Source organism: Babylonia areolata, chromosome 33 (assembly GCF_041734735.1).
Source record: "Babylonia areolata isolate BAREFJ2019XMU chromosome 33, ASM4173473v1, whole genome shotgun sequence".
NCBI classification, from domain to species: domain Eukaryota; kingdom Metazoa; phylum Mollusca; class Gastropoda; order Neogastropoda; family Buccinidae; genus Babylonia; species Babylonia areolata.
Genome location: NC_134908.1, coordinates 10,056,121 through 10,066,695, shown reverse-complemented (window position 1 = coordinate 10,066,695; position 10,575 = coordinate 10,056,121). Strand labels below are relative to the sequence as shown.

Below are 10,575 nucleotides of genomic sequence, written 5' to 3'. Positions count from 1 at the left end.
AGGTTGGCTGGTCGCTGGAGGGGTAAACTTGAGATGATGCCTCCTTTCTCCGCTCGTGTTTTTCCCTGGCTGTCTGTGTCCTGACCTTTTCAAAATTCCTGACAGCTTTCCTGGTGGAAGTTTTCCAGGCAGATCTGTTTGCTGCCAGTGTCTCCCAGCTGTGGCGGTCAATTTTGCTACGTGACATCTGCTGCTTCAGTTGGTCCTTGTAGCGTCTGCGTGGAGCTCCAACGCTGCGTTTACCTTCACGCAGTTCGCCGTAGAAGACAGCCTTTGGCATTCTGGAGTTGTCCATACGTGCTACATGACCTGCCCAGCACAGCTGTCAAAGCATCAGCATTGACTCGATGCTTGGGAGATCAGCTTTCTCCAGGACTTCGATGTTGGTGGTATAGTCCTGCCAATTAATGCCCATGATGAAGCGTAGGCATCTCTGGTGGAAACGCTCCAGCAGCTTGATGTGTCTCCTGTAGAGGACCCAAGCTTCAGATCCATACAGCAGGGTACTGATGACGACTGCCCTGTAGACCTGGATTTTGGTCGAGAGTCTTAGGGAGTGGTTTTGCCAAACACGTTTCTGGAGACGTCCAAATGAGCTGCTGGATTTGGACAGACGATGGTCCACATCCTTGGAGATTGTGGCATCGCTGGAGATGATGCTTCCAAGGTAAGTGAAATGTTCCACATCATTCAGTTGGTGCCCGTCAATGTAGATCTTGGGTGGTGCGTAGGTGCCATGAAGGGGTGCCTGGTACATGACTTCGGTCTTCTTCAGACTAATGATGAGGCCAAAAGCCCAGGCTGCATCAGCAAAGTGATTGACGACTAACTGCAGAGCTTCCTCAGTATGAGCGAGGAGAGCACAGTCGTCTGCAAACAGCAGCTCCAGGATCAGTTCCTCAGTGGTCTTGGTACGCGCAAGGAGACGACGGAGGTTGAAGATGCTGCCATCAGTTCTGAATCTGATGTAGATGCCTTCAAACAGATCTTCCTTGGCTTCCCTCAGCATCAGGCCAAAGAAGATTGCCAGGAGTGTGGGGGCCAGGACGCAGCCTTGCTTGACACCGTTTCCAATGGGGAACGGCTCTGAAAGTTCGCCTCCACACTTCACTTGGCCACGCTGATCTTCATGGAGTTGCTTGAGGACTGCAAGAAACTTTGGTGGGCATCCAAGCTTTGTCAGGACCTTCGAGAGCCCATCTCGGCTAACCGTATCGAAGGCCTTGGTCAGGTCGACGAAGGCTGCGTAAAGGCCCATGTTCTGCTCCCTGCACTTCTCCTGCAACTGGCGTAGCACAAAAATCATGTCTGTGGTTCCTCTGTTTGCTCGAAACCCGCACTGGCTCTCGGGGAGATTTTCCTCGGCGATGGTGGGAATCAACCTGTCCAGTAGGACTCTTGCCAGAATCTTTCCTGCAATTGACAGAAGGGTGATGCCTCTGTAGTTGGAGCAGTCAGATTTCTCGCCCCATATATATATAATATGTATGCACCGGTATATGTAACATGAAATCATTTGACCATAATTTAACAGTATGTGATGAATTAATCTATTTACTTTTGTATATATCACATTTTAACTATCCATATATATGATATACATATATACTGTTCAAAATAAGAAACGCAATAACCCATTACATTGAACTGATCTTTTTTTTTCTTCTTTTTTTTTCTTTTTCCAATCGGAAATAAAAATGTAGAAAAATAACTGAAGAACCGAGAATGTCCAAACTTGTTATACTGTGAAGGCTGTTCTTTTGATATTTCATTCAGTTTCAAAGGTGTGGTAATTGGACAGCAACTGTCCAGTGAGCCAAGTCAGAATCAGTAGGGGTTTTGACCACCTTGGGCAGCAATGACTGCTCGGCAGCAGCGGGACATGGATCCGATGTGGCGGGTGATTACTTATTGTGGGATGGCATGCCACTCCTCTTTGAGTGCCTTGAAAGGATCCTGCGAGTTTTCTGACATGTTGACCCTGACTCGGATCACATGTGCTCAAATGGATAGAGATCTGGAAACAGTGAGGACCAGGGCAGCGTGTTAATGTTGTTGACAGCCAGGAAGGCCTGGGTATAACTTGCCATGTGCAGTCTGGCATTATCCTGCATGAAAATGACGTGTGGGGGGGACAGAAGTGGGAGAGCATGAGGCTGCGGGATATCAGCCACAAAGTGCAGGGCGTTCAGAGCCCCGTCAACTCGCACCAGTTGACTGCGTCCATTGTCACTGATGGCGCCCCACACCATCACACCCCCACCACCCCGAGCAGGTGCTTGGTCAACGCAGTTTGCTGCATAGTGTTCGTTCATTCTTCGGAAGACTCGTCATCTCCTGTCGTGACGTTGCAAAAGGAATTGTGATTCATCATTATATAGCATATGGTTACAATGACGGGCTGAAGTCCAGAAGCGATGCTCGGTGGCCCATTGGAGGCGGTCTAAGCGGTGGCGCTTTGTGAGGACAGGTCCTCTGACCAGACGTTGAGCGTGCAGGCCAGCTGCGTGGAGCCGATTGCGGATGGCCTGGTCAGAGACATGTGGCACTCCATTCAGTACCTGGACTGTGGGTGAGGCTGAAAGGAAGTGGTTTCACAGATGTCGTAGGCGAATAAAGCGGTCCTGGGCTGCTGTCGTCGCTCTTGGTCGTCCAGTGCGTTGTCTGTCTGCTGTGACACCAGTGGTTTCCAGTCTGGCCCACAGCCAACTTATGGTGATTCGCGCCACGTTGAAATGTGCGACATCAGCTTGAGACTGTCCAGCCTGCAGTCGACCAATGGCGTTGTTTCGTTGTGCTTGAGTCAGACAAGGCATTTTTGGCATTGGAATGTTTGCATTCAGAAATATTTGACAGACTGTAATTTTTCTGGGTTTTATACTGGGTAAACAGTTCATCGGCATTGCCATCAAAAACATGACTGCCATGTGAAGCACACACACAAAAAAGACAAGGCACTTTCCCCACAGGCTTCACAATTCGCCCATGCAGCATGCTCTGCGTGTGTGTGTGCGCCTGTTGTTTTACAAGTCACTTGACAAGCGTAATTATATACAAGCCATGCCCAACCCATTTGTTTAGTGCAATGATATTACATTGCTTTCTGAACATTGTTGCTTTTCTATTCTTGAACAGTATATATATATATATATATATATATATATATATATATATATGTATCTTTCTGCCTGATAAAGGGATGGAAATGTTTGCATTCATAAAGAAATAAAAATTGTAACTCTCAGCAATATTACGCTTACAACAAATTGTATGGAGCAGGAAATTTCAATAAACACCAGCTGTCACCATGAAGTTGTTTGTGCTGTGGACTGAGGGCTGAGAGGCTGAGGGTTTGAACCCCTTGTGACAAACAACGCAACGGATGGAATGGTCAGCGGCACAGCACATCGGAGGTTCATGTGTGCGGGTATCAGGAGTATGCTGTTCTGTTTGTCACATTGTTTCCTTTGCACTTGTTTTGGCTGTTTTGTGTTTGTGTGTACCTGTCTTTTCAAGGGAATATACTGGACTTTCCCAAACTGGAAACAATATCTTTTGAAATAAAAGCTAAACATCAACATCCATTTCCGATTATTTTTTCAACAAAGGAAACATTTCCGTCAGAACAGGAGATGATATTTACATCTAAAACTACATGGACATCACTGGAATGATATCACAATAAGCATGGGCAACGAGAAAACTAGTTTTTACATGAATATGTATGTAACGCATAAAAAACGATGAGTAGTTACATATCAAGTGCAAATAAAAATTAACATACATTGTATAAAGTGATATTACATAAGCTCTTTAACAAATCTCATCACTAATGACATACATCTTACTAAAAGTGTACACCTTCCTTCTTACACATCCTCACAACATAAGGTACACCAACACCAACACATCCTCAAGTATGTAAATACATGCACATCCTCACAAATATGTAAAGTAACTCGACGCCAACACATCCTTAGGAACAAAGACTACACATGCACATCATCAAGTTCATAAAGTACACCAACACAATTACATCATCACAAGTACATTAGGTTCACCAACACAATTACATCCTCACAAGTATGTATGTATACCAACACAATTAAATCCTCACAAGTACATAAAGTGCACCAACACAATTACATCATCACAAGCACTATGTTCATACATCTTTGCACATCCGTTAAAACTGTGACATGGTATTGATCATAGCACTATGTTCTCTGTACATCCTTTATAACTATGACACAGTATTGATCACAGTACAGTAGTCATACATCTCTGTACATCCATTATAACTGTGACACAGTATTGATCACAGTACAGTAGTCATACATCTCTATACATCCATTATAACTGTGACACAGTATTGATCACAGTACAGTAGTCATACATCTCTATACATCCATTATAACTGTGACAGTATTGATCACAGCACAGTATTCATACATCTCTGTACATCCATTATAACTGTGACACAGTATTGATCACAGTACAGTAGTCATACATCTCTATACATCCATTATAACTGTGACACAGTATTGATCACAGTACAGTAGTCATACATCTCTATACATCCATTATAACTGATAACAATACTGAAAACATGAATGAATGAAAAAGGCACTAAACGCACAAGACACATCTCAATAAATTACTGTTGAAAGTATGAAATACAGTTCACATTATTTGGTTATTTTGTTCGTCGAAGCAGATCAGCTCAGTTCAATTGCTCAAGGAGGCGTCACTGCGTGTGGACAAATCCATATACGCTTATCGGTATACCACATCTGTTAAACAGATGCCTGGCAAGTGGCACAACTCGACGAATGTAGTCAGGAGGGAATATACAATAAAATAAATAAAGTGAAATACTATTTACAATAATCATTTAATAATAAACAACCGTGCACACACACAAACACACACACATTCCTACATATCACAGATCCAAGCACACGCGCACGCACACACACACTCTCTCTCTCTCTCTCTCTCTCTCTCTCTCCAGCAGCGTAACCCAACGCGCTTAGTCAGGCCTTGAGAAAAAAAAAAAAGATAGATAAGCTTACATAAATAAATAAATAAATAATAATTATGATATAAAAAAAGGTAGTAGTAATGAAAATAATAATAATAATAATAATAAATAAATAATTAAATAAATAAGACAACAATGATGATAAATAAGCAAATAAATATAAAAGATGAAGACACACATTCACACATACACCCACACATGCATAACAGATATGCCCCCAAAACGCAGTTTCACAGATATGAAAGCACAGTCAAATACATATAAACGTACATGAGCTCCAACACACACACACACACACACACACACACACACACACACACACACACACACACACACACACACACACACACACACACCACATTACCCTGCACCTCCTCTACCCCCCTCCTCCACACACTCATTTCTAGTCTATGTATCGCAGCTTCCATGGCACACACACACACACACACACACACACACACACACACACACACACACACACACACACACACACACAGATGAACGCTTACTTGTACAAGCACACACACACACGCCCATATCTCCCACCCCCAAAACCCCATACATATATACAAAGATATATATATAATATATACGTTCCAATATCCTGTTGCTCCCACAGTGTAGGCATGCATACACTCACATACCTCATCCTCTACCCCACCTCCTCCCTGCACCCCCACCTCCCCCCCTCACACACACACACACACACATACACACACACACACATGCACATAACTCTCCTGACACTTGTGTACACTTACACTCTCACGCATGCACAAACGCACTCAAAAACACAGACCCACACATACACACAAACACACACATACACACACGCACAGAGGCTGCCACTGATTGGCCGCAAGAGGGATGGGAAAAGATCTCTGATGCCAAGAACGTGGCGTCTAGTGTGTTGCTCAGTCTATTGTATTTGGAAAAGCCCACAGAGACTCTGTTCCGTCCGTTTTGAAGAAATTTGCGCAATGTTGGTTTGGAAATGATGCCGATATTTGTTTGATTTGCAAAGCATCGTGCTCTACCTTTCATGTTAGACTTGCGGCCGCTCCCTCTCTCTGCTTTTATTTCTTTGAGGCGATCGATGGTGTGATGGCCTTGTACCTGTTCTTTTTTATATTCTTTGACTTTTCTGAGGATTTCCGATTTTCCTAGATGTAGGCCGCTCGTTGGTGTTGCGTTACCAGCAAGTCTGTCAGCTCGCTCATTTCCCTTAACTCCTGCATGTCCCGGGCAGTATGACCATGTGAGTTTTTTAATCTGAAAGTTGCGCATTGCCTTATGCCACTCTGGGCTTCCCATTCCGTTTTCAATTTTCTGTATGAGGTTCATTGAGTCGGTTAGAATCATGGCATGTTGGTTTCCGGGCGTATGGATGGACGATAGCCACTGGAGGGCATGTGTCACAGCTTCAACTTCAATCGTTAGGGTGGAGGTTGTGACTTTGTAGGCAGCATTCTCTTCCCTAACTGTTTTTCCATTTTGTTTCGCAGTGAATCCCCAACCGGATTGGTCTTTGGTGACTGAGCCATCTGTGTATATGATGATGTCCTCTTTACCGTTTTCTACTATGAGTAGCTTCACTTCCGCATCAGTTTTGCCCTCTGGCCATTCCCGACAATGTCTTCCTAGAGTGGGTGAAATGGCTGTGTTGAATAGAAGGTTGAGGTTTTCAGGGTTTTTCTCCCATTCTTTTGTTTCTTTCAGGTCTTGTAGTCGGCATACTAGCTGGATTGTGTCTTCTGCTTGCCCCATCCATGATCTTCCTCGTCCTAGACGGCTGCCTTTTGGTTCTTTGACTGCGTCATGCAGTGGGTTTTGAGGATTTTCTAATGCTTTGAAGTAGGTCTTGACCTGTTCTAACTTGTTTCTGGCCTGCACTGAAGGAAGGTCAAGCAGGTATCGCATGGTTTCTGTGCACAACAGACGTGCAACAAATATGCAGTCACACAGACAGACCATTGTGGATTGTTGCCCTGTACAGGGATTACCACAGGATTATAGACACAGGCCCAACATTACACATAAAAGCACTTAAGTTCCAACGCATAACACACACACACACACTCATCTACATTCCCCATCTCCCACATTACCAACCACACACACACACACATGCATGCACACATCCACACTCCTACGTATCGCAGCTCAAGCACACACACATCTACATTCCCCATCTCCCACATTGCACACACATGCATGCACTCACACACATATTCCTATTTATCACAGCTCACACATACATGTGCAGGCGTGTGGCGACTGTTGATAGAAAACAGCTGACAACTGCAGATGATGGAGCCTGATGGAGCGTTCAATGTTCTTCCGAACAGTGCTGACCTAGGAGGAATGTAGCAGAATGGTTAAGACGCTCAGCTGCCAATACATTGAGTCCGCTAGGGTGTGGGTTCAAATCCCCCTCTCGCCCAAGTTTGACTGGAAAATTAAATTGAGCGTATAGTCTTTCGGAAGACACGATAAACCGTGTGCAGCATGCACTGAAAAAGAACCCATGGCAACAAAAGTGTTGTCCTCTGGCAAAATTTTGTAAAAAGAAATCCATTCTGTTAGGTACACAAATATATAAGCATGCGCTCAAGGCATGACAAACACGTTGGGTTATGCTGCTGTCAGGCATCTACCTAGCAGATGTGGTGTAGCGTATGTGGATTTTTCCGAAGGCAGTGACGCCTCCTTGAAAAACTGAAAGTGAAGATGACCCAGCCACGTCGATCTGTTCACACGGTATTCGCGATAGATATATTTGCGTTGGCAAGTTTAAATGAGCTAAGTTGGTGTTTCTGACACCATCTAAAAATGTGAATGTGCTTGTGTGACTAGAAAAGTGTGTGATGGGGTGGTAAGGTGGTGTTAGAGAAGGTGAAGACAGGTATAAGGTGTTTGCAGAAGAGAGCTGCAGCCAGGCAAGGTAGACTCGGGAAGGCAGTGCGCTGATTTTTGACTCACATGTGTAAACAAAGTGAGTCTATGTTTTAACCCGGTGTTCGGTTGTCTGTGTGTGTGTGTGTGTCTGTGTGTCCGTGGTAAACTTTAACATTGACATTTTCTCTGCAACTACTTTGTCAGTTGACACCAAATTTGGCATAAAAATAGGAAAAATTCAGTTCTTTCCAGTCATCTTGTTTAAAATATTGCGCCTCTGGGATGGGCACAAAAAAAATAAAGAATGAAGCCTAATTATATGCAAACTGCAGTTACTGTTATATTTATATTTTTTGTATTCTCTAAACTTGGCACTTTGATCTGATATTCTGACCCAACAGCTAGAGCAGTCATTATTATCATTTTTTTGTTCAAACAGGAACTTCTTTTGCTAAGCATGGAAGTTTTATTTATTTTGCAAACGTTTTGGTACAGAAGTAAAAAAGGAAAATTACTCTGTAATGCTAGGGGAGTTAATTTGCTTCAGACTGATCGTTCTCATCTTAAACATTACATTTTGAAATATACTCAATACATAAAAAGCTTGGATTTTTTTTTTTAAAGTGTATCACATGTGAGTCTTGAAGGCCTTGCCTCTCTTGTCTTTCTTTATTCTCTCATTCTTCCAGACCAGGAGAGTTCTCTATTTGTCTGGCACTCGCTCACTCCTTATATTCTGTTCCGCCGAACCGCAAAGCCAGCGCCGTGAAGCGACTCAGGAAACCGGCCCTCCGCGAGCCTTGAGGGGCCAAGCTTGTGTTTGTTTGACCAAATTTAGAGGCTTCTGACTTTCAGCTCGGGGAACTAACATAGACATAATTATTATATATCACACAAAACTACAAGAGACGAGCATTTTCTTAAGCTAAACCATTTTCTACAAAAATAATGTAGTTAAAAACTGTAAACAAAAAGAGTCACTGAATGAACGAGCTTTTAACGAGTTCATGTATCATTTTTGTACATTACAACAATTAATACGTCGCAATATGTAATATAATTGCAACAATTAAGTAACTGAACATCCTGAATTTCCAAATATATAAAAATCATCTATAGAATCTGCTTCTAGAGTAAAGATATATTTTTGTAAAATTCAAGAGAAAACTCAACGGACAGCTCCCGTGTCGGCACCTTTGGCACTCAGGTTGTGATCGACAATGAAATACTTCGTTTAAACCAACTACAACACAATTATACATGCACGATACTAATCAGATTGATAACAGAAATGCAAACATCTGCAAGACACGCTATAAAAATGTCTAGGCATTGTAAAAACATATTTTGCTCAAATCGGCACTGACGAATTCCAATGGCTTGAAGAAAAGAGTTTTGTGGGGCCGAAATGCTATCAGACATTTCGTACCATCGCATGCCTATAACTTAGGTGTACACGGAAAGCAGTAAACGAGAAGAAAGCTTAATCATTTACATTTTAATGCACATTCTAAATTCCACGGCAACTATATTGATTTATAGAAAACGAAGGTATTTTGTATGTTTCAACTGAGTGGATTTCGAAGATCGCGCCAAAACTCATTCACATAAATATTAGTTTTAAAAAGTTATAGGCTTTCTGGCCAAATGATATCATTACATTTGAGACGTATGATCGTTCTGAAGTCCCATAACATAAAACTATAATCTCATCTATAAGGAAGTGTTTATAATTTAACAAATTGATGAAAAATCATACGGTTCCCTGTAAAGGGAGATAACTTGTGACCGATTTACAGCTTCCTTTAGTAACCTTCGGCGAGTCACAAAAGTCGTCTGCTAAGCTGGCCCAACGAAGATTGTAGCCAACCCGGCTACAAGTGCATATGTATTAGCTAACAACCCCGGCAGATTGCCGGCGACTGGAAACAATAAACTGTCAACAAAACCAAGGGAAAGAATCCAGTCCTTTTCTACGGGAAGTCACTATAAATGAAAGACAAATTCGTTAAAAGTTGTCGTTTCGGTTTCAGTTTCCACCTTCCTCATTGAATTGAAAAAGAAATCCGGATCTCCAGGTGCAGTATTTTTATATTTGTAACAAATTGTCTAAGTACAAACCTTGAAATACGAGATTGTATTGCTGTTACATGAAATCAGATATTCCTTTTACTCCATGAATAATCGAATCCACGTAGACTTCGGCTCGGTGAGGTTTGCACTTCTGTAAACATGTGCAACAAGGCCTTGAAAACTCACTGGTAATACGCACTTTATCCAAGAGAGATAAAAACAATGTTAAAACTCCGTATTAAACACCATTAAGCTTGAAAAAGGTACTGAGGAGATTGAACCATATACAGTACATTAAGATTGGAAGTGAGAAGACTTACCACAGGGCCAAAACACACCTGACCATTTACATCCAAAATTAGTATCTAAAATTTTTATATAGCGCAATGAATTGATCACAGTGCTCGAGGTGATAACATGTGTTATTTTGATGTGTCTCGATTATTATGTAATCAGAAAGAACATTTAAATTAAATCACAAGTAATATTCATTGACAATCCATTCTTCAGTTATGCTATCCGCAAATCATGAAAGGGAATATGAATTATGCAGTAATAGT

General features: G+C 42.3%; 1 protein-coding gene across 1 annotated transcript in view; it reads left to right on the top strand.

Moving 5' to 3' along the window:
• The first annotated feature begins 9,862 nt into the window (after nt 1–9,862).
• LOC143276914 (histone H3.3-like) overlaps nt 9,863–10,575 on the top strand; it is a 4,267-nt gene continuing 3,554 nt past the window's right edge. Inside the window, exon 1 of the mRNA XM_076581578.1 lies at nt 9,863–10,020. The gene's annotated coding sequence lies outside the window, so the exon portion shown is untranslated. The remainder of the gene's footprint in view (nt 10,021–10,575) is intronic.